Source organism: Oncorhynchus mykiss, chromosome 22 (genome assembly GCF_057628025.1).
Source record: "Oncorhynchus mykiss isolate SJ-2025 chromosome 22, ASM5762802v1, whole genome shotgun sequence".
Taxonomy (NCBI): domain Eukaryota; kingdom Metazoa; phylum Chordata; class Actinopteri; order Salmoniformes; family Salmonidae; genus Oncorhynchus; species Oncorhynchus mykiss.
The window spans coordinates 46,932,300-46,958,254 of record NC_143043.1 but is presented as its reverse complement, the minus strand read 5'-3'; the positions used below and the strand labels follow the sequence as shown (position 1 = coordinate 46,958,254).

General features: G+C 41.3%; 1 protein-coding gene across 1 annotated transcript in view; it reads left to right on the top strand.

Annotated features, from left to right (window-relative positions):
- The window catches only part of LOC110501888 (SH3 domain-binding protein 4), a 76,120-nt gene that overhangs the window by 46,330 nt on the left and 3,835 nt on the right, over positions 1-25,955 (top strand). The gene's annotated exons all lie outside the window — the stretch shown is intronic.

Here is a 25,955-nt window from a genome sequence, read left to right as displayed (position 1 = left end):
ATGAAATGCTTTTGTGATCTAGCTAATTTGACTGATTTTGTAGGAGTTTTGCTGTGGATGTATATTTCAGAGCTAGGGTAGTAAAGTACAAATTATATTCTATTTGAGTCTTGTCTAACCTACATTTGAACCAAAACACCCTGATGTTTATCCTGATAATTGAGCTGAGCAGACCATTATTTTTCTGGTACGTAGGCTACAATCCTCCAGGTTTTTCTGAATAAGCCCCCAGATTCAGTGTAGACTTTAGCAATGAAATACAGAGCTCCTCAAGGGCCCTGTCAAAAGCCCAACGTGTTGATGGTACGATGGGCTATTTATTACAAACACAAAGCCGGAAGCAAGCTAAGCATAAATATTGGAATGCCCCACTCTGTCACATCAGATATCCTTTCAGCAACAATACATTGCATCATTGATAGAACTCAAAAATATACACTGCTCAAAAAAATAAAGGGAACACTTAAACAACACAATGTAACTCCAAGTCAATCACACTTCTGTGAAATCAAACTGTCCACTTAGGAAGCAACACTGATTGACAATAAATTTCACATGCTGTTGTGCAAATGGAATAGACAGCAGGTGGAAATTATAGGCAATTAGCAAGACACCCCCAATAAAGGAGTGGTTCTGCAGGTGGGAACCACAGACCACTTCTCAGTTCCTATGCTTCCTGGCTGATGTTTTGGTCACTTTTGAATGCTGGCGGTGCTTTCACTCTAGTGGTAGCATGTGACGGAGTCTACAACCCACACAAGTTGCTCAGGTAGTGCAGCTCACCCAGGATGGCACATCAATGCGAGCTGTGGCAAGAAGGATTGCTGTGTCTGTCCAGAGCATGGAGGCGCTACCAGGAGACAGGCCAGTACATCAAGAGACGTGGAGGAGGCCGTAGGAGGGCAACAACCCAGCAGCAGGACCGCTACCTCCGCCTTTGTGCAAGGAGGAGCAGGAGGAGCACTGCCAGAGGCCTGCAAAATGACCTCCAGCAGGCCACAAATGTGCATGTGTCTGCTCAAACGGTCAGAAACAGACTCGATGAGGGTGGTATGAGGGCCCGACGTCCACAGGTGGGGGTTGTGCTTACAGCCCAACACCGTGCAGGACGTTTGGCATTTGCCAGAGAACAACAAGATTGGCAAATTCGCCACTGGCGCCGTGTGCTCTTCACAGATGAAAGCAGGTTCACACTGAGCACATGAGACAGTCTGGAGACGCCGTGGAGAACGTTCTGCTGCCTGCAACATCCTCCAGCATGACCGGTTTGGCGGTGGGTCAGTCATGGTGTGGGGTGGCATTTCTTTGGGGGGCCGCACAGCCCTCCATGTGCTCGCCAGAGGTAGCCTGACTGCCATTAGGTACCGAGATGAGATCCTCAGACCCCTTGTGAGACCATATGCTGGTGCGGTTGGCCCTGGGTTCCTCCTAATGCAAGACAATGCCTCATGTGGCTGGAGTGTGTCAGCAGTACCTGCAAGAGGAAGGCATTGATGCTATAGACTGGCCCGCCCGTTCCCCAGACCTGAATCCAATTGAGCACATCTGGGACATCATGTCTCGCTCCATCCACCAACGCCACGTTGCACACAGATTGTCCAGGAGTTGGCGGATGCTTTAGTCCAGGTCTGGGAGGAGATCCCTCAGGAGACCATCCGCCACCTCATCAGCAGCATGCCCAGGCGTTGTAGGGAGGTCATACAGGCACGTGGAGGCCACACACACTACTGTGCCTCATTTTGACTCGTTTTAAGGTCATTACATCAAAGTTGGATCAGCCTGTAGTGTGGTTTTCCACTTTAATTTTGAGTGTGACTCCAAATCCAGACCTCCATGGGTTGATACATTTAATTTCCATTGATCATTTTTGTGTGATTTTGTTGTCAGCACATTCAACTATGTAAAGAAAAAAGTATTTAATAAGAATATTTCATTCATTCATATCTAGGATGTGTTATTTTAGTGTTCCCTTTATTTTTTTTGAGCAGTGTATATTTATTGCATATTTTTATCATGTACATTCTTGCCCGAACAGATGAAACTGTGGTGGACTAATGTACACCTCAGCAAAAAAACATATATATTCTGGCACAGAACGTATGACAGAAACTAGTCATGACCCTCATAGTGGTGAAAATGTTGAAACTGATTTTGTTTGTTTGCAAATCATTGTTCTCCGAATGAATCCAGTGCCAGCTTTTTTTTCTCATTCAACCCTCTGAGAAGAATGTCACATTACTTCTCTTTCATCAGGAAGAGTAAAGCTCTTTGGAAGCAGGGCTTTTGGAGATAAGTTCCTTTTACCCAGAGCTTGGCCCTCATCTGTCAGTCATGCTGTTCTCTCGTAGCTAGCCAAAAGGGGTAATACAACACAAAAGTACTTGATCCAATATGATCCCTGCACTGGGCAGAGTTACACCTACCCCAGCTTAACCTGCACTCAGTCATTTTTCTCCAATATCCATGAGTCAACAAAGCTCAGCAGTCTGGGTCAACATAGGTATTAGGCTTGGCGGTATAGCTTATATACCGTATACTGGAGTATTTGGAAAAAGCCACGGAATGGTTTTTCAATACTGTCAATTTCGTCAGAACTATTTCTTTGAAGTGTTTCAATAAATTTGAATATTAGTAGCTACTTTAAGTTAATGCCTGCAGACAAATTGCACAATAAGTTAGGCGATAAAGCATATTGCGATCTTCATTTCACAGGTCACATTATTTTACATTATGAAGTTTACCATAGTTCCCCAGAACAGTTGAACCATTCACATGTTTTTTGTAAAGAGCACAACAAGAGAAAGTGGGAGCTGGTGAGTCCATACTGTTCTATCGGCGAGTCTCGGCTGGTGAGTCCATAGCGTTCTATCGGCGAGTCTCTGCTGGTGAGTCCGTAGTGTTCTATGGGCGAGTCTCTGCTGGTGAGTCCATAGCGTTCTATGGGCGAGTCTCTGCTGGTGAGTCCATAGTGTTCTATCGGCGAGTCTCTGCTGGTGAGTCCGTAGTGTTCTATGGGCGAGTCTCTGCTGGTGAGTCCGTAGTGTTCTATGGGCGAGTCTCTGCTGGTGAGTCCGTAGTGTTCTATCGGCGAGTCTCTGCTGGTGAGTCCGTAGTGTTCTATGGGCGAGTCTCTGCTGGTGAGTCCGTAGCGTTCTATCGGCGAGTCTCTGCTGGTGAGTCCGTAGCGTTCTATCGGCGAGTCTCTGCTGGTGAGTACATAGTGTTCTATGGGCGAGTCTCTGCTGGTGTGTCCATAGCGTTCTATCGACGTGTCTCTTGTGCGGCTCACACAAGGTGATGTTACACTTGTACGCCGTTCACTACTAAATGTTTGCCATCGGATATCTTAACAGCTTTCTGCCTTGTTTTAGAAATCAGCTCTGTTATCTGAGTTAACTGTACAGCTGCCATTTTTCTCTGTGCTTCCTACTAGTGTTTTTTTTCCTTTTGAAAAGTATGCATCACAACTTGGTTTATTTGCACAATTACTCTCATTCACTTATGCCTGAATTTTTTTCCACACACTGGAAATTATATTCGGTAGCTACTAGCTATGCTTGTATAAATTTATGAGCTGGATTTGCCTGTCTTTGCAAATAGCTAAATGCTAACGAGAAAATTAACATATAAACTAACAGCATCTGTGTGATTTTGCTATTACTTGTGCTAATCTTGTTAGCATTTTGGTAATAGCGCCTCCTTGTGTGCTGTGCCGGTAATACTATAAATCCTAGGATGGCAGAGGAATGGTATGAAAATTTGGATACTGCCCAAGCCTAATAGGTATTGAACAGGATGTTTCTCAAGAAAAGTGTAATCGGCCACTGCTTTTGACACACGTGCGTGCGTGCGTGCGTGCGTGCGTGTATTTGTATTTATTAGGGATCCCCATTTGCTGTTGCCAAGGCAGCAGCTACTCTTCCTGGGGTCCAAACACGTTAAAGAGCGGCAGTTATTTTCAGAATGGGTGGCAAGGAATAAGTTAGTCCTAAATATTCGAAAATATAAAACATATTGATACAACAGTAGCTAAGATGGGGAGAAGTCTGTCCATATTAAAGCACTACTCTGCCTTCTTAACAACACTATCAACTAGGCAGGTCCTAGTTTTGTCGCACCTGGATGACTACTGTTCAGTCGTGTGGTCGGTCACGTGCCACAAAAAGGGATGTAGGAAAATTATATTTGGCTCAGAACAGGGCAGCATGGCTGGCCCTTAAAAGTACATGGGGAGTTAACATTAATGATATGCATCTTTCATGGCTCAAAGTGGAGGAGAGATTGACTTCATCACTACTTGTTTTTATAAGAAGTGCTGAGAAGCTAAATGTACCAAGCTGTCAGTTTAAACTACTAGAGGCACACAGTTCTACACAGAGCATGGCTACATGGAACTCTATTCCACATTAGGTAACTGATTCAAACAGTAGAATTAGATACAATTATTTGTATTTTTAAAACAGGTAAAAACATAGCTTACGGAACAACGGGGACTGTGAAGAGACACACACACACACACACACACACAAAAAGGTACAGACACACGTATACAAGTGCTACCACACGCATCTACACACACATGTACATTGTAATATTATTGTATGGTGGTATTATACATTTCTATTGTAGATATGTAGTGGTGTAATAATGTTATATGATGTACTGTTTTATCTTTTGTTTTATATGTAATATAAGTGCCTCTTGGGGATAGTGAGACGCTAGCGTCTGAAGTGGCCAATAGCCTCGGGAAATGCATAGCGCCAAATTCAAATAAAACGCGATAAAACTCAAACTTTCATTAAAATCACACATGCAGGGAACTCAATTAAAGCTACAGACGTTGTGAATCCAGCCAACATGTCAGATTTTAAAAATGCTTTTCGGCGAAAGCATGAGAAGCTATTATCTGATAGCATGCACCCCCCTAAACCAGCTGAGAACAGTTGTAAACAAAAGAACTAGCGTAGCAGGCGCTACACAAAACGCTGAAATAAAATATAAAACATGCATTACCTTTGACGAGCTTCTTTGTTGGCACTCCAATATGTCCCATAAACATCACAATTGGTTCTTTTTTTCGATTAATTCCGTCCATGTATACCCAAAATGTTAATTTATGAAGCAGGTTTGATCCGGAAAAAAACAGCTTTCCAAAACGCAACGTCACTACAAAACATTTCAAAAGTTGCCTATAAACTTTGCCAAAATATTTCAAACTACTTTTGTAATATAACTTTAGGTATTTTTAAACGTTAATAATCGATCAAATTGTAGACGGGGGAATCTGTATTCGATAGAGGAAGTAAACAAAACATGCACCATTTTCCCTATTGCGTAACTATCAACAGTGTAACGTTGTTCCAGGATGTGCCTCTTCTTCGTTTCACCAATGATTAACTTCAACCCAATTCCAAAGACTGGGGACATCCTGTGGAAGTCGTAGGAACTGTAAAATGGGCGCTATCAAATTTCCCTTGGCAAATACAACCGAGGGAACGGTCAGAGGAATAAAAAATTAATAATTCTGAACAGTTTTTCCCCTGGGTTTTGCCTGCTACATAAGTTCTGTTATAGTCAGACATGATTGAACCAGTTTTAGAAACTTCAGAGTGTTTTCTATCCACAACTACTAATCATATGCATATAATATATTCCTGGCATGAGTAGCAGGAAGTTGAAATTGTGCAAGCTATTTATCCAAAAGTCGAAATGCTGCACCCTATCCTTAGTGTTGCAGTCATTTCAGTTGCTGTAGTAGCTGGCGTGTATATTGTTGAGTCATCCGCAAACACAGACACGCAAAGTAAAGATTGAAAAAAAGTAAGGGGCCTAGACAGCTGCCCTGGGGAATTCCTGATTCTACCTGGATTATGTTGGAGAGGCTTCCATTAAAGAACACCCCTCTGTGTTCTGTTAGACATTTAAGTCATTATCCACAATAAAGCAGGGAGTGTAAAGCCATAACACGTTTTTCCAGCAGCAGACTATGATCAATAATGTCAAAAGCTGTACTGAAGTCTAACAAAAACACCCCCACAATCTGATACAATCATCAGTCATTTGTGTAAGTGTTGTGCTTGTTGAATGTCCTTCCCTATAAGTGTGCTGAAAGTCGGTTATCATTTTTTTTTACTGTAAATAGCATTGTTTTTCCAAAAGTTTACTAAGGTTTGCTAACGGGCTGACTGGTCGGATTTTTGATCCAGTAAAGGATTCTTAACTATTCTCCGGTAGCGGATTGACTTTTGCGTCCCTCCAGACCTGCGGGCACACACTTTCTAGTAGTCTTAAATTGAAGATATGGCAAATAGGAGTGGTAATATCATCTGCTATTTTCCCCAGTAATTTTCCATCCCCAGTGGCTTGTCAAGTTGATAGTCAACCATTTTCTTCACCTCTTCCGCATTCACTTTACAGAATTCAAAAATACAATGCTTGTCTTTCATAATTCGGTCATATATACTTGATGTGTAGTGTCAGCGTTTGTTGCTGGCATGTCATGCCTAAGTTTGCTAATCTTGCCAATGAAAAAAATAATAAAGTAGTTTGCAATATCAGTGGGTTTTGTGATGAATGAGCCATTTGATTCAATGAATGCCAAGTTAGCTTTTTTTCCCTAAATTTCATTTAAGGTGCTTTTTACTATCAAACTTTTATATCATTTATTTTTGTTTCATAGTATAGTTTATTATTTTTATTGAGTTTAGTCACATGATTTCTCAATTTGCAGCACGTTTGCTAATCGGTTGTGCCAGACTTATTTGCCAAGCCTTTTGCCTCATCCCTCTACACCATACAATTTTTCAATTCCTCATCAATCCAAGGGGATTTACGTTTTTACAGTCATTTTCTTAGTGGTTGCAAACTTATTAGTAACTGGAGTAAGCAATTGAATAAATATTTCAAGTCTAGTGTCTGGTTGCTTACACACTACAGACTAGCGAATATTCTTTACATCATCAGCTTAAGAATCACTACAGAACTTCTGATATGACCTCTTATACAATATATTATTACGTCCAAAATATGGCTACTTTATTTTAATCACTACGTCCTGTGTGTGTGTGATCACTACATATAGTGTGTGTGTTGTAACCCTGTATGGGTTTCTTGTTTGTGCCCTGCTTTTTAACAATGTTTTGTGTTACTTTCTCCATGGCATTTGTTATATCACAGACTCCCACTTAGGAAGGAAATGACAAAGCTTCTAAATCAGTTTATTAAACCCCCCCCCCAAAGTTGTAAGATTAAAGCCCCCTGTAAATTCTAACATTATGGAAGAGTTTAAACTTCACATGCATCCTGGGTGTACAACATGACCACTTCAAATCAAAATCAAATCCCATTTTATTGGTCACATACACATGGTTAGCAGATGTTATTGCGAGTGTAGCAAAATGCTTGTGTTTCTAGTTTCGGACAACGAACACAATTGCATTTTAATCTATGGCAATTTTAATGCACAGAGATTCCGTTGAGAGATCCTAAGGCCCATTGTTGTGCCATTCATCCACCGCCATCACCTCATGTTTCAGCATGATAACGCACAGCCCCATGACGCAAGGATCTGCCCACAATTCTTCCATGGCCTGCATACTCATACATGTCATCCATTGAGCATGTTTGGGATGCTCTGGATCTACGTGTACAACATCGTGTTCCAATTCCCGCAAATATCATCAACTTCGCACAGCATTTAAAGAGTGGGACCACGTTCCACAGGCCACAGTTAACAACCTGATCAACTCTATGTGAAGGAGATGTCGTGCTACATGAAGCAAATGGTGGTAACACCAGATACTGACATTTTTTAATCCACACCTCTGCCTTCTTTTTAAGGTATCTGTGAACATCATGCATATCTGTATTCCCAATCATATGAAATCCATAGATTAGAGCCTAATTTCTTTATTTCAATTGACAGATTTCCTTTTATGAATTGTAAATCATATATTTGTGTTAAGTGTATTTGGGATTACATAAAACTGACAGACAAAGCAAAGCGCAAGAGAGTGTCTTCTAAAGGAATTGTTTTTGTCATTATTATCCTGTTGCTGTGCACCTTAAAAAACAGTTAGCAGACCGAGGCTGAATGCTGAGGACAACTTAGCATTAAAATGTTGTCTAGACTCACAAGTGCTGTAATGGTCATCAATAGAAGAGCCTGACTGCCAAGCGTTGATGTGATGAATATTGCACACATACTATGCAAAGTGTGACTATTAAAACCTTTCCTATCCAGAAACTGTGGATTGATGGCAGCATTAACGCAAAACTGAAAGCGCGAGCCACCGCTTTTAATCATGGCAAGGCAACTGGAAACATGACCGAATACAAACAGTGCAGCTATTCCCTCTGCAACGCAATCAAACAAGCAAAGAGTCAGTATAGAGACAAAGTATAGTCGCAATTCAAAGCTCAATGTGTATGTGGCAGGGTCTACAGTCAATCATGGATTACAAAAATAAAACCAGCCCCGTCGCGGACATCGACGTCTTGCTCCCAGACAAATTAAACAACTTCTTTGCTCGCTTTGAGGATAATACAATACCACTGACACGGCCCGCTACCAAAGCCTCTGGTCTCTCCTCAGATGGTGAGGGTAGAAAACATCTCCACACCACTGATCCTCAACACTGGGGCCCCACAAGGGTGATTTCTCAGCCCTCTCCTGTACTCCCTGTTCACCCATGACTGCGTGGCCGACGACACTACAGTGGTAGGCCTGATTACCAACAATGACGAGACGGCTTACAGGGAGGAGGTGAGGGCCCTCGGAGTGTGGTGTCAGGAAAATAACCTCACTTAACGTCAACAAAATAAGGTGATCGTGGACTTCAGGAAACAGCAAAGGGAGCACCCCCCCCCCCCCCCTATCCACATCAACGGGACAGTAGTGAAGGTGGAAAGTTTTAAGTTCCTCGGCATACACATCATTGACAAACTGATATGGTCCAACCACACAGACAGCGTGGTGAAGGCGCGATAGCGCCTCTTCAACCTCAGGAGGCTGAAGAAATTTGGCTTGTCACCTAAAACACACACACTTTGTGTGACAAAACTGCTCATTTTAGAGTGGCCATTTACTGTCCCCAGCACAGGGTGCACCTGTGTAATGATTGAGCCGTTTCTTGATATACCACACCTGTCATGTGGATGGATTATCTTGGCGAAAGAGGAATGCTTACTAAAAGGCATGTTAACAAATTTATGCCTAAAATTTCGGAGAAATATATTTTTAGTGCGTATGGAACATTTCTGGGATCTTTTATTTCAGCTCGAGAAACATGGGACCAAAACATTACAGGTTGCATTCAAATTTTTGTTCAATGTAGAAAGAACCCAATTCTCTGTAAGATGTATGGATGTTCTCACTCACTCTTTGTGTATGAAATCAAGCCTCAGCTGTGATGTCTGAGCTCTGCACTGCAACATCAAACAGCCAGCCAGGTCACTGACTGAGCGACAAAAATAATCACACTATTTTGTGTTTTATGTGTATTGCGTCTTCTAGACTCTCACAAATGTAGGATCTTAATTTGATCACTGAGAGAAACTTAAAACTTGTAGTATATTGGTGTTTTAAAAATGATTTAATTTCCACTTTGAAATTTGACTTGATTTTCTCTTACGAAAAATATCAACCTCTACAAAAAGGTCAATTTAATTTGATTAATTTCACAGAATCCTGTTGCTGCAGGATCATTTTCCTGCTGTAGCAAACTGGCTCACATGATGATCCTACATCTGCACATAACAATAATGTGGGCTTGTATCAACCCCATTCTGATAACCAGAGGTCCGTGTGTAATGACCATGGAGTTTGGTGTATGATGGACGTGGGCCAGGTTATGTCTCTGTGGAGGATCACAGCCACACAGATGTTTCCTGTCTCATTGTTAACAGGCTAAACAGAAGCGCCAGTTATGGACCAAGAGGCGCCTGCTGTCCACTTGACCTCCCCTTTACCCCCTTGGATAGCCCCTCTACCTCAGCCCAGCTATTACCAGACAACCTACCTCAGCCCAGCTAGGACCAGACAATTATGCAGAAATGCTCCATGTGCTGTCCAGTGCTGTTGGGTCGTGAATTGGAGGCCAGAGTGTGCGTGTGTATACTGACTTCAGTTTTCAGATGGGCTCTGACCGAGCCACCTTTGCACCCGTTCCATTCTGCAAATAGGATTTGGGAAAAAAGGAAAATCTGGAGAGGTTCTAAACCGCGTAGGTGGGCACCCCAATGTGTCCTGCGCTGAGGGGGATTTCGTTCCCAACTCTGTAGCAGACCCTAACTCTACTCTTTGAATTATTTGCAGAGAGCGAGATCCCATGCAGTTGGTAGTACTCAGGAGTAATAATAACATTCTGTTTCTGGAAGACTACTTTTAAAGTTGGAAGCGGCCATCGAGATGATTATGTGCGGTTAGCTCTGTGCTTTGCCATTTTTGTACACAGCTCACCCTTTTTTCCCAGCATCCCTAGACTCCATCTTCTGTTCTTCACTTTCTGATCAACGCTCTTCTGTTCTCCCTCCCTCCCACCCTTCCTTCCTTCCCTCCTTCAGCAGTAAGGTGTGGCCAACTACTGTGATGGTGCAGTTGACAGCTCTCCATATCTGTTTCCCTCCGGAGATTTGAGACATTTGTTTGTTTTCACTCTTCTGCAAGTCTGGGTAGAATGGAGGGGGTTCATGCAGAGGGGTGGAGTGACACAATCAGAACTCAGAATTCTCTAATCGCAGCTAAGCAGACACTTGTTTTGGTTGATGGTATGGAGGCGTTCAGTTGGATATGTGTATTCAAAAAGGAAAACATGAAGAGAGCCTACAGGTTGAAAGGGAAAAGTAGAACTAAGAGAACGAGAGCGTGACTAAAATGAGTGAGTGGCTGAGATGGAACGAGGGAGCAGAAATGGAGAGCGAAATAGAAGAGAGGTGGATAAGATGGAAGTAGAGAGACTGACAAAGCTGATATACACAGTACATGAGTAATGGGAGATTATATCAATTTTTAAAAATACTTTTAGTTAAGAACAAATTCTTATTTTACAATGATGGCCTACCCCGGTCAAATCCTCCCCAAACCCGGACAACGCTAGGCCAATTGTGCGCCGCCCTATGGGACTCCCAATCACAGCCGGTTGTGATACAGCCCAGGATCGAACCAGTGTTTATAGTGAAGCCTCTAGCACTAAGATGCAGTGCCTTAGAATGCTGCGCCACTCGGGAGCCCTCGGGATGATTAGAGAATAAGGAGTCTAGGGAGACGAGAGATATCGCTATTCTTCAAGAAGCATCACATTCCTCAAATGAACTCCCTCAGTTCTCAACCTGCCATTGATCACTCGGAGCTATCCTTAGATCTTGCTTTCATACACTTTGTTTACAAGTAGTAAACGATCGAGCTAAGACTGATTCACGCTGTGTAAAGCCCCGCCTGCCCCTCTCAGAAATATGCTTGCCGGAGTTGCGTTCATTGAGATGATTTATGCAGTGCAGAGTTTGCGTACTGACTGCTGTGCTGGTGTAAACAATCGTTGTGATATTTAGCTAAACCACTCACAAACACACACATTCAGAAACACACACACTGACACACACACAGACACACAGCCACAAACGCATCACACACAAAACACCAATCCTTTATTCCTCAGTGACATTTGAGGAGAACAACACCGCGTATAATTCCTCTTCAGCTATCTGTGATGGTCTGTGGCCTGAAGCTGGCAATTTTGCCCTGCGTGGATTTAACCCATTGTCTATTAGTGGACAATTATTAAGTAGAAATTGACTTCAAATACCATAAAAATTTTAAAAATATGTTTGCTCAAACTTCCTTGAATCCTGTCCCAGTGCTGAGATGTTATCATACGACTCTTGACAATGTAAATACATGATTCGTGTCACCCATCATAACAGTATTAACACTTCATTTTCATGTGTCACTGCTTCACAGGAGGGCCATTTGAATTTTTTTTTTTTTTTTTTGCCTTCTGGAACTTTCATGTCCCTTAATAACAAACATGTATGCCATCTGAAAATACGAATACATTTGTAAAATTATGAGCCTAGTTGGTTTAGCAAAAAAAACAGACAGCAATCTTCCCGTGGCTTTTTTGAAAAATATCACATAGAACTGCAAAAGCATTGCTCTCCACTTTCTGGAGGGCCGAGTTTTGAAACCAGTGGAGTCGAGTATAATAGCTAAGGAGATGTAGAAAATTATTCTGGTTGTTTGCGAATATGGCATCCGTGACAGAGAGGGAGAAGCGTCCATCCATATATACGGGTAAGATAGTCTAGCTAGCAACATTTTCAGATATTACATGTTTCTAATTTTGTCAGTTGTTTTCATTTCAAGTTAGTGTACTGTTAGCTAGCTAGCTAATGTTAAGTGCATGATCTGTGTAGTAATATTATTCTTATCTCAGAGCCATTTGCATCGCTAGTTATAGCCTGTTAGCTAGCTAACGTTGAACCTGGATGGTTATCTACCTGCAGATTCATGCAGGGTAGTGATGTTATGACTTGGGATTATGGTTCATTGTTTAGCTAGCTAGCTACATGTATAAACCAAAGACTCCACTATACAACTAACCATTTCAATAGAATATTCATGATGTCATTGTGACAACTGTCGATAGCCTGAGCGAATTTACCAGCTACGTCTATCTACTCCAATTTCAGAGAACTCTTGCTCGCCAGAGTGCAGAATAACTGACAAATTTACAAACACTTAACACCCGTTGAATATGGCCGGTGTCAGTAAACGTTGGCATAAAATAGTAATTAAATTGTTGCCAGCTGCACAGTTGCAGTCACCAGCGCTCTGGATAACATAAACAGCCTAACCAGCTTTGCTAGGGTGAGTAAAATGGTCAGTGAGCTGTTCTCTCATTTGTGTCTGGAAGTAGCTAGCAAGCTAGCCAATGTTAGCTGCTGCTGTTTTGGTCAGAACACTCGGATCAACCCTACACCTCGGCCAGAGCGTCCAGTGTGCGCTCTGAACGCTCCGAGAGTGAAACACTCTGAATTTATGAACTGACATTCTGACAACACTCTTGAGTTTACAAATGCCCAGAGAGCGCACTCTGATCACACTGGCACTCTGGATTTAAATTTCCAAACACACCCATAGTATAAACCAGCCTTTAGTCTTGAAATCTTTGGTTGTTTAGCACATGGCCTCACATGTGAATCCTTAAAGATATGGGTTGGGCTAAGGCTTAAAAAGATGGGTGGGGCTAAGGCTTAAAAAGATGGGTGGGGCTAAGGCTTAAGAGGGTGTGAACAATGCGGCCTAGTGGTTAGAGCATTGAGTTCCTGGATCGAATTCCCCAGCTGACAAGGTAAAAATCTGTCATTCTGCCCATGAACAAGGCAGTTGTAGGCCGTCATTGTAATAAGAATTTGTTCTTAACTGACTTCTTAACTGACTTGCCTAGTTAAATAAAGGTTTAAAAAATGTTTTTAAATGAATGGTTGTAGACAAAGAAGAGCTCTCCAGTAGGTACCAAACATTCAAGGACCCTTTTCTCAAAAGTGAGGTTATAGGTTTATCAGCTTTCAAAATAGAATTACTTTCCCATTGTTCCTCAACTGTAGTGAATGATATACCATCTAGCCTCTACTTTTATCCAATATAAAAAACACTTTCAAATTTTGCTACATAAGACCAAATCGAACCGGTCGGTCACATATTGTCTTTTGAGTATGTAGCTATATTCATTATGCTCTGTGCTCATAAACTTTCACCCCACATCCACTCCTCAACAGTGGATATATTGACGACTATGTCCAACCCTTAGTCGATAATTGTCATTTCTTACCTTCCACCCTCACCTGGGATATGGATGCCTGATGAAGACCTAAGGGTCAAAATGTTGTAAATAAATATCACCTGGGAGCATGAGCTCAGTTCTTTTCTGACTCCAATGCTTCCCACGGTTGTGTCAAGTTGGCTGGATGTCCTTTGGCTGGATGTCCTTTGGCTGGATGTCCTTTGGGTGGTGGACCTTTGTTGATGCACGGGAAACTGTTGAGCGTGAAAAACCCAGCAGTGTTTCAGTTCTTGATACACTCAAACCGGTGCGCCTGGCACCTACCACATTACCCTGTTCATGACCCTGTTCAAAGGCACTTGAACATGTTGTCTTGCCCATTCACACTGCATGGCACACATACACCAATCCATGTCTCAATTGTCTCAAGGCTTTAACATCCTTATTTAACCTGTCTCCTCCCCTTCATCTATACTGAATTTGAAGTGGATTTAACAGGTGACATCAATAAAGAATCATAGCTTTCACCTGGATTCACCAGGTCAGTCTGTAATGGAAAGAGAAGGTGTTCTTAATGCTTTGTGCACTCAGTGTAGGTCAACGCTGAAACTGTTTGTGTTGTGTGCAAAGTCAACTTTACTGGCTCTATATGTGCAGTATTATTGTATGTCTTTTAGCACCAGGACTCCTGGCTGGGTCAGGTGGGAGCAGAGCACCAGGACTCCTGGCTGGGTCAGGTGTGAGCAGAGCACCAGGACTCCTGGCTGGGTCAGGTGTGAGCAGAGCACCAGGACTCCTGGCTGGGTCAGGTGTGAGCAGAGCACCAGGACTCCTGGCCGGGTCAGGACCTAGCTGAAGGTGACTTGGGAAGCAATCTCCTTGATTCCTGCAGGGAATTTCCTGTTGCTGTTATCCAGAGAGGAAGCAGGTGCTTGTCTCAGGTCTTACTTATCCTGTACAAATGCACCCAGATGGGAACAGAATCCTTCTTTTGAATGTCCTTGTTATTCTCTCTGGAGAAGGGTGTAGACTGGGTGTAGACATATATAATGTAGACTGGGCTGAAGTGGAAATTCCCTCTGCTATTGAACTCTGATCTGGGCTGAAACTGTGCATTCCTGGGTAGCCGTTAGCGGGATGGATGCCTGGAGTTCCTGCTATCTTATGCTCTTGTCTGTAACCTGTCTATGTCTCTGTACACAGAGAGAGAGAGAGCATCTCCACCAACCCCCCCCCCCCCCCCCCACCCTGCCCGTTTCCTGTCATTCCATGTATTCCTGCCCGTGGAACAAATAAGAGCTTTAGTTGGCGGAGCTCTGAGTCTGCTAGTCAGAGAACGGATCAATCACGAGTCACTGAGCTTAACCATGTGTGCTGTGATTGCTCAGTATCAGTAAAGGATGAGTCTTTGGCGTGTATATGGGTTTGTTGTGTGTTCATATATGTGTTTGGGTGAATGACTTTGCATGCTGCGCTTCAGTCATGCCCTATGATTCTCTCTGCCTGAGGCTGTGCTACATGAAAACATATTCAGATTCCATGAGCACAGGCATAATTTGCTTTCACCTCAACTTGACAAGACTGAGGGTTTTAAAGGGCGAGTGGTTGGTCTGGACGAGATTCCAAACAGATTAGATGTACAGAAACAAGCCATTGACTACACTGCCACAAAATAGTTTCAGACTCCTAATTATCCTTACAGCTCTGAAGACTAGCCACTCCCATGCCAGTCGGAAGAACTAAGGTGTTTTGCATGTTATTGCTCCAAACAAATGATTCAATATTTTCTACAAGTTCTTTAAAATACGATGAAAAAAACTTGACTGTAAAGAAATCATTACAACAACAATGGAGTTTTGTTTTAAATTTCAAAAACTTTCAAACGAAAGGAATCTTCTTGGCATTGAAAAACACATTTGAATAAATGTGGGTTTTAACAGTCTTTTGTAGGTGTCATAATATACACTACATTTCTAATAAAAAATATAAAACATTTATAACCTAAAACATATACGTGAAAAAATGATATATTCCCAAACCCCTTCCAAAAAATAAGTAATGAAACAAAAAAATGACAAGCTCACAGCGGTGCAATACACGTTTATAAAAAATAAATACGTAATATCAAGACAATTTATTTAAAAAAATACAAGTACTAAAGAAGAGGATGTTCTGTGTATACAGTGCCTTGCGAAAGTATTCGACCCCCTTGAACTGTGCGACCTTTTGCCACATTTCAGGCTTCAAACATAAAGATATAAAACTGTATTTTTTTGTGAAGAATCAACAACAAGTGGGACACAATCATGAAGTGGAACGACATTTATTGGATATTTCAAACTTTTTTAACATATCAAAAACTGAAAAATTGGACGTGCAAAATTATTCAGCCCCCTTAAGTTAATACTTTGTAGCGCCACCTTTTGCTGCGATTACAGCTGTAAGTCGCTTGGGGTATGTCTCTATCAGTTTTGCACATCGAGAGACTGACATTTTTTCCCATTCCTCCTTGCAAAACAGCTCGAGCTCAGTGAGGTTGGATGGAGAGCATTTGTGAACAGCAGTTTTCAGTTCTTTCCACAGATTCTCGATTGGATTCAGGTCTGGACTTTGACTTGGCCATTCTAACACCTGGATATGTTTATTTTTGAACCATTCCATTGTAGATTTTGCTTTATGTTTTGGATCATTGTCTTGTTGGAAGACAAATCTCCGTCCCAGTCTCAGGTCTTTTGCAGACTCCATCAGGTTTTCTTCCAGAATGGTCCTGTATTTGGCTCCATCCATCTTCCCATCAATTTTAACCATCTTCCCTGTCCCTGCTGAAGAAAAGCAGGCCCAAACCATGATGCTGCCACCACCGTGTTTGACAGTGGGGATGGTGTGTTCAGCTGTGTTGCTTTTACGCCAAACATAACATTTTGCATTGTTGCCAAAAGTTCAATTTTGGTTTCATCTGACCAGAGCACCTTCTTCCACATGTTTGGTGTGTCTCCCAGGTGGCTTGTGGCAAACTTTAAACAACACTTTTTATGGATATCTTTAAGAAATGGCTTTCCTCTTGCCACTCTTCCATAAAGGCCAGATTTGTGCAATATATGACTGATTGTTGTCCTATGGACAGAGTCTCCCACCTCAGCTGTAGATCTCTGCAGTTCATCCAGAGTGATCATGGGCCTCTTGGCTGCATCTCTGATCAGTCTTCTCCTTGTATGAGCTGAAAGTTTAGAGGGACGGCCAGGTCTTGGTAGATTTGCAGTGGTCTGATACTCCTTCCATTTCAATATTATCGCTTGCACAGTGCTCCTTGGGATGTTTAAAGCTTGGGAAATATTTTTGTATCCAAATCAGGCTTTAAACTTCTTCACAACAGTATCTCGGACCTGCCTGGTGTGTTCCTTGTACTTCATGATGCTCTCTGCGCTTTTAACGGACCTCTGAGACTATCACAGTGCAGGTGCATTTATACGGAGACTTGATTACACACAGGTGGATTGTATTTATCATCATTAGTCATTTAGGTCAACATTGGATCATTCAGAGATCCTCACTGAACTTCTGGAGAGAGTTTGCTGCACTGAAAGTAAAGGGGCTGAATAATTTTGCAGGCCCAATTTTTCAGTTTTTGATTTGTTAAAAAAGTTTGAAATATCCAATAAATGTCGTTCCACTTCATGATTGTGTCCCACTTGTTGTTGATTCTTCACAAAAAAATACAGTTTTATATCTCTATGTTTGAAGCCTGAAATGTGGCAAAAGGTCGCAAAGTTCAAGGGGGCCGAATACTTTCGCATGGCACTGTATGTAAGGCTGTGTGAATGAGTGGGAGTCGTTGCAATAAGTCTCTTGAGGAGCAAGTGTGAAGAGTCAGTGAAAATAGTCTGTGGTTTATTGCACATTCGGTTGTTTTGGGTAAGGCTGCGGTTTGACGTGGACGGTTGCTCCGGTTTTCATTCTGACTGCGCTTTTTCTCCCCATAAGCTTGCTTGGCCCTTTTCCGTTCTGCTGACGCAATCAGGTCCTAAAACTCTGGGGAGTGCCAGGGTGGGAGGTTATTAAAAACGCATCCGGATACTCTTCTCTTCAGCAGAGCGTCTGAGAGTCTGTGACATTACAGGAAGTTATTGTGCAACAACAACAACAAAAAACACACATTAAAATCTGTGGAACAAGTCTAAACTTTTCAAAACTCAGTACTGTATTGAAAATGTATGGATTGGTTCACATTTCTAATTAAACCTGTCTCTGGCGACGCCACCTTTTGTATGTCCCGTTCCTTTGCTCTGGGGTGTCCGACGACTTATGCCCCTCTTTCAGTCCAATACCGATGTTACATCTGAGGAGTCGGTGTGGTGTATTATCAATGGTTATATGCATCAAAATCATCTGAGGAGTCAGTGTGGTGTATTATCAATGGCTATATGCATCAAAATCATTGAGAAAGTTGTAAGATGTAGAACTATGTTAGTCAGTCCATGTTTTTACTCACCTTCAACTTAAACTCTGCCATGCTTCACTTTCCATCTGTGTACCTTAACCTCAGCTGACTGAACAGCAGACAGTACATGGGTGTTGTGCAGAGTGTTCTTCCTGAGACATGACAAAGAAAAAGCATGATATTCACACAACTATTTCATGTAACATATTTGACAATGCTAAGATAACTATCCTACAACAACCAGATTGCTTGGTTGGATGTCATTTTTTTATTATATATTTATACAGGACCAGTCAAACGTTTGGACACACCTACTCATTCTAGAGTTTTTCTTTATTTTGACTATTTTCTACATTGTATAATAATAGTGAAGACATCCAAACTATGAAACAACACACATGGAATGATGTAGTAACCAAAAAAGTGTTAAACAAATCAAAATATTTTTTATATATGAGATTCTTCTAAGTAGCCACCCTTTGCCTTGATGACAGCTTTGCACACTCTTGGCAGTCTCTCAACCAGCTTCATGAGGTAGTCACCTGGAATGCATTTCAATTATGGTGTGCCTTGTTAATTTGTGCAATTTCTTTCCATAATGCGTTTGAGCCAATCAGTTGTGTTGTGACAAGGTGGGGGGTATACATGAAACTGGCTCTCATGACGACCGCCACAAGAAAGGAAGACCCAGAGTTGCCTGGCTCTCATGACGACCGCCACAAGAAAGGAAGACCCAGAGTTGCCTGGCTCTCATGACGACCGCCACAAGAAAGGAAGACCCAGAGTTACCTGGCTCTCATGACGACCGCCACAAGAAAGGAAGACCCAGAGTTACCTCTGCTGCAGAGAATAAGTTCATTAGAGTTACCAGCCTCAGAAATTGCAGCCCAAATTAATGCTTCACAGAGTTCAAGTAACAGACACATCTCAACATCAACTGTTCAGAGGAGATGTGAATCAGGCCTTCATGGTCGAATTGCCACTACTTGGGCCAAGAAACCACTACTAAAGGACCAATAAGAAGAAGAGACTTGCTTGGGCCAAGAAACACGAGCAATGGACATTAGACCGGTGGAAATAGATTAGACCGGAGTCCTAATTTTGAGATTTTTGGTCCCAACTGCTGTGTCTTTGTGAGACGCAGAGTAGGTGAACGGATGATTGATCTCTGCATGTGTGGTTCCCACCGTGAAGCAAGGCGGAGGTGGTGTGATGGTGTGCGGTGGGTGCTTTGCTGGTAACACTGTCTGTGATTTATTTAGAATTTAAGGAACACTTAACCAGCAAGGCTACCACAGCATTCTGCAGTGATACGCCATCCCATCTGGTTTGCGCTTAGTGGGACAATCATTTGTTTTTCAACAGGACAATGACCCAACACACTTCCAGGCTGTGTAAGGGCTATTTGACCAAGAAGGAGAGTGATGGAGCGCTGCATCAGATGACCTGGCCTCCACAATCACCCGATGGTTTATGATGAGTTGGACCGCAGAGTCATGGAAAAGCAGCCAACAAGTGCTCAGCATATGTGGGAAGTCCTTCAAGACTGTTGGAAAAGCATTCCAGGTGAAGCTTGAAGCTGCTATCAAGGCAAAGGGTGGCTACTTTGAAGAATCTCAAATATATATACAATTTATTTGTTTAACACTTCTTTTGGTTAGTACATGATTCTCTTTGTGTTATTTCATAGTTCATGTCTTCACTATTATTCTACAATGTAAAAAATAGTAAAAACAAAGAAAAACCCATGAATGAGTAGGTGTGCACAAACTTTTGACTGGTACTGTATATATTTTGTCAAAGTCAAACAAATACACATTTGTAGTCACTTTTCTTGTGGCTTATATATCTCCATGTCAGCATTAATGTGTAGATCCCTTGCTGCCTGCTATTAAAACAGAAAATAACATCATTAGCAAATTAACAGGATTAAAATATTCAACATTAGCTACCATCAAAGTGCAAGTTATGAAGGTAAACATTGAACTTGTGGATAGCTCATTACGTCTTGCTCGACAAACTCCTGTTCCGTTGCAGTCGCTGGAGGAGTGCTTTGCTATAGCTTCTGCTTCTGTTGTTGGAATAGTTGAGTTACTTGTCGGCCTTTCGTTCATATCAGCCACCGTGTTGTAGTCTGGCATCTGATTATGCATGGCCATGAGTTATTGAAAATCCATTACCTTGTTTTTTGATGCATCGTTCCCACTTACTAATTGTATCAAAACAATACAAATAAAATATCAATAGCCGCTTTTCTTCTTTTGCTGTATTTTACTAGACTTGGTTAGCGAGCTAGCTACCAAGCAATCTGTTCTCCCACCAACATTGGATAGCTAATGTTAGCTAGTTAGCTACCAAAGGATAGTTAGCTAACTTTGCTTGCCAGCTAACATTAGCTTGTTTTAGTCAAAACAGCAACATGAATCCATGTAACATAAATCCATGTAACATTATCATGTTAACTACAAAATACTCTAATATCAAAGTGGAAGAAAAAAAATCATTTTCTAACATTTACTGAGATTAATATTCAACCCCCTGAGTCAATACATGTTAGAATCACCTTTGGTAGCAATTACAGCTTTGAGTCTTTCTGGGTAAGTCTCTAAGAGCGTTGCACATCTGGATTGTACAATATTTTCCCATTCTTTTGGGCAATATTTGCCCAACTCTTCAAGCTCAGTCAAGTTGGATGTTGATCATTGCTAGACGACCATTTTCAAGTCTTGCCAGAGATTTTCAAGACGATTTTAAGTCAACACTGTAACTAGGCCACTCAGGAACGTTCAATGTTGTCTTGGTAAGCAATTCCAGTGTATATTTGGCCTTTCGCCCAGTGTCTGTTGGGAAGCAGACTGAACCAGATTTTCCTCTAGGATTTTGCCTGTGCTTAGCTGTATTCTGGGTTTTAAAAAATAAAATAAAAACTCCAAAGCCCTGGCCGATGACGAGCATATCCATAACTTGATGCAACCACCACCATGCTTGAAAATGTGTACTCAGTGACGTGTTGGATTTGTCCCAAACATAACGCTTTGTTTTGAGTACAAAAAGTGAATATCTTTGCCACACTTTTTTTTCCAGTATTTTTTTAGTGCCTTATTGCAAACAGGATGCATGTTTAGGAATATTATTTTGTACAGACTTCTTTCTTTTCACTCTGTCATTTAGGTTAGAATTCTGGAGTAACTACATTGTTGTTTATCCGTCCTCAGTTTTCTCCTATCACAGCTATTAAACTATGTGTTAAAATCACTATTGGCCTCATGGTGATATCCTTGAGCGATTTCTTTCCTTTTCTTTCCACTGAGTTAGGAAGGACGCCTGTATCTTTGTAGTTACTGGGTGTATTGATGCACCATCCAAATCGTAATTAATAACTTCATCATGCTCAAAGGGAAATTCAGTGTCTGCTTTTTATTTTTTTTTTTACCCATCTGCCAATAGGTGCCCTTCTTTCCAAGGCATTAGAAAACCATCCTGGTCTTTGTGGTTGAATCTGTGCTTGAAATTCACTGCTCGACTGAGGGACCTTACAATAATTATCTAAATGTGTGGGGTATAGAGATGGTAATCATTCAAAAATTACTTTAACATTATTGCAAACAGTGAGTCCATGCAACTTATTATGTGACTAAGCTAATTTTTATTCCTGGATGTTTTAAGGCTTGTCATAACAAAGGCGTTGAATACTTATTGACTCGAGACAATTTTATTAATTAGTAAAAAATTCTCTAAACAAAATTCCACTGACATTGTGGGGTATTGCGTGTAGATCAGTGGCCCAAAATCTCAATTTTATCCGCTGTATAGTCTAATACTGTTCTGTACGGTGAGTGTTGTGTACTTCATGTAATTTAATCAAATTCTGTTCTTTACATGCTTACTGACAAGCAATATAAGGGTTGTGATTTAAAGAAATATACACTGCAGGCTGTAGCGACGCTGATATGCAATCAATTTGCATTCAGTAAGAATCTTTGTGGACCATTTAATCACATCTGTTCTAATTCCATGTTGCACAGTCACAAATAATACAAGGTACAGGTACAAGGGCATGAAGTAATGGCAAACAACCAAGCATATCCCATATGCTGCAAAAACACCTTCTCATTGTCGTAGCCTATGCATTCACTACTGTACCTGGTTATATTTTGAGAACCTCACAAAAATATAAAATAAGTCTTGTGAGTGTTAGGAAGAGCTTGGGCTTGTATCTAATATTTCTTTATCAGGATATTCATTCATTGGGACATGTTGATCATGTGAATGATATAAAATAAAAAAGTGGATTTTTTTATATTATTCTCTTAATCGGCAATAACGAAGGCGAATTCCATGTCTGCCATTAGCAGTTTCCTAGAAACAGCAGAAGTTATCCGACTTCCTGAGTAGTGATATGTACATCCCCCGACAGGTGTTGCCAACTAATTTTCAGGGTAAGTTGCTAGAGGCAGGTTGATTTGTTGCTAAATGACGTTGTGATGTCATTGCGTGATAACGTAAAACTGCGTCATTACGTAGAATACACAATAACGTTACTCAAATTGACTGGCCATCTCGGCAAAAAATATGATTTGACATTTGTTCAGCTACAGACTCCCACTCTTTTCTATACTTCTGTCTGTACAATTTTGATTGACACATGTTGATTGATGTTGTAAGTTCTGTTCAAGATCAAACATTCGTGACCAACAATATTCATTGGGTTTGGCTCGTCGAACCCGCACTACTGCTGCTGCAGTCAGCCAACAATGATTTGCAATTTACTGAAATTGCTGCTGGCTTGCTGCTGCCTGTGTACGAGCTGAGCGCCTGCTGCTGACGTCACGCACAATGCACTTTTGCAGCCAGGCACGTGTGTTCTGACTGAGTATGTGACATAGAAAATCATTTTTGTTGGAAAACCTTACTGTTGGAAAACCACATCAGTGGCCGACTTTCAGCTGTAGCAGATGCAGTTCTCCCGACTTCACTCCTCGACTTTCGTCTACTGTAGATTGCTTCAGCCTTTACCACTCAAACAAGCACAGAAACTCTGGGCGTCGCTAGTTACCACAGTCACAAAGCCATAAACCCCACCTAATTTCTACAATTTATCTTCTTAAAATTAGATTTTAAACCTTAACCACAACACTAACCTTATGCCTAACCTTCAATTGAGACCAAAGAGAAAATGTTTGTTTTCATTAATTTTTACGATTTTGACATCTAGTGGAAACTGTGATACAAGTGTTTTTTTTATTTAACTAGGCAGTTACGTCCTTTAAGAACAAATTCTTATTTACAATGACGGCCTACCCCGGCCAAACCCGGGCGAAACTGGGCCAATTGTGCGCAGCCATATGGGACTCCAAATCACGGCTGGATGTTATACAGCCTGGATTCAAACCAGGGACTGTAGTGACGCCTCTTGCACTGCGATGCCTTGCCTTAGACCGCTGCGCCACTCGGGAGCCAAGTGCGTCGCTCCCAGTGACTGTATATGGTTGCTCCAGCAGAGACTGCAAATGTTTTCTAGTTCATATACTAGTAGACCAGACCCAGCTGCTATCGCATTGGTGTCTATGGGAGAGCCACCCCTTAAGTAGACAGGAACTGTGACCATTTTGTCAATGGTAAAAGATCTGAGTAAGACATCTTCATTTATCCACCACCGGTGACATTTCATAACAGTTTATACAGTTGGCTACTTTATTGCTAAGCCTTTCAGGCCCCTGTTTATTTTCAATGTCATTTTATTAGAAACTTTTTTCTCTCAGTGTTATGTTTTTAAGTTCCATCTACTTGAGATTTCACCACCATGTTTGTATCTGCTCAACAACACAGATCCATGTCAAGCTTACACAGGTTGCAACAAATGCTTATAGACTTTTCCATGGAACTTGGGTAAAAAAAGCAGATTACTCCATCATGCACTGGACAGACAACTATGTACTACAACATCAGAATGAAGTTCACAAAATGCAACAGAGTATGTGGACACAGGCAAAGACCACGGCACACAGGAAAACAATAGAGACAAACTGAGATTCTCAGAGCTATTTACATAGCCATGTCCATGGGCATGAAATGTAGTGGACTCTGGGCATCAAAAATACATTTTTACCGTCTGGAAGAATATTGGTGTGCTGCATGATGGAATGATAAGAAATATTCAGTTTAAGTTGGCCACCTGCTCACTAAAATCTCATCAGGGTTTTCTCATTTCAATGCACATTAATGTAAAAATGTGACATGCGTTTACTCCTTATTCGCTCTGTTATGATTGCTGGACCTATTTTGTCAACGAGTGTACCGTCTGATGTACTAAATGTATCACAGTGGAGCGAGTTGGCTTATTTCCACTTTGTTATAAACAGATTCAAAATAGCTTTTGATATCAAATGTGTATTTTGTGCTTGTGACTCGGGACTCTTGACCTTTTTATTTTTGGACTGTTCTTATGTCAGAAGATTTTGGCGTGAGTTAGAAGATTTTATTTTCAAATAAATTTCGATCAAAATAAAACATAATATCAGTCTTTCAAACTAACTATTAATTGTTAGTTTGAAAGACTGATATTATGTTTTATTTTGATCGAAATTATATGGACCCTGATTTAACTTTCATTGTTAATTTGTTTATTTTTCATGGCAGATTCTTTATCCATAAAATGAAGTGCGTGGAGGACAAACCCCTCTTCACATAGAATTTAAATATTATTTTTGAAATGATCAGTAAGTGTAAAAACAAAAAAAGCAATATGTACCATAAAACGTATTGACAAATTCAAAATGTATCTCGATATGTAAAACTGAGGTTGGGTTTGTTAGGTTTATGTACTCTTGTATTTGTTTTGTTCATAATAATACTTTTTTTAAATAGCAGTCAAGCACCCAAGCTAACTTGCTAGCTACTTCCAGACAGACCGGCTCACTGAACATTATTCACCCTAGCAGAGCTGGTTAGGCTGTTATGTTTTCCAGAGCGCTGGTGACTGTCAGATTGTCAGTTCGTAAATTCAGAGCGTTTCGTTCTCGGAACCGTTCAGAGAGCACGCTGGACGCTCTGGCCGATGAATAGGGTTGATCCAAACGTTCTGACTTCATAACGGCAGTCAAGCACCCAAGCTAACTGGCTAACATTGACTAGATACTTCCAGACACAAATGAGAGAACACCCAACTCTGACCATTTTACTTGTCCTAGCAGAGATGGCTGTTTTCATGTTATCCAGAGCATTGGTGACTGTAACTGTGCTGCTGGAAATCATTTAATTCTGCTTTTTTTGCCAACGTTTACTGACACCGGCCATATTCAACGGGTGTTGAGCGTTCGTAAATTCTTCAGTTATTCTGCACTCTGCCACACTCAGACGAGAGTGCTCTTAAATTGGAGTAGTTGGCCAGACTGAATTTACGAATGCATCCGAATTGGTTACTTGCATAGTGGGTTATTTTGTTAAGATATCTAGCTAGCTAAACAATGAACCATAATCCCAACTCATGAAGCGTCTACCCTGCATGAATCTGCAGGTAGTTAACCAACCAGGTTCAATTTTAGCTAGCCAAAAAAATGGCTCTGAGATACGTATAATAAGATCATACACGTAATGTTAGCTAGCGAGCCAGCCAGCTGACATTAGTTGGCTAACAGTATACTTTAACTTGAAATGAAACCCCTTTTTATGGATGCGTCTCCAGTTACAGATGCCATGGTTGCCCTTAGTTTGAAGATGTAATCCGGAGACAGGTG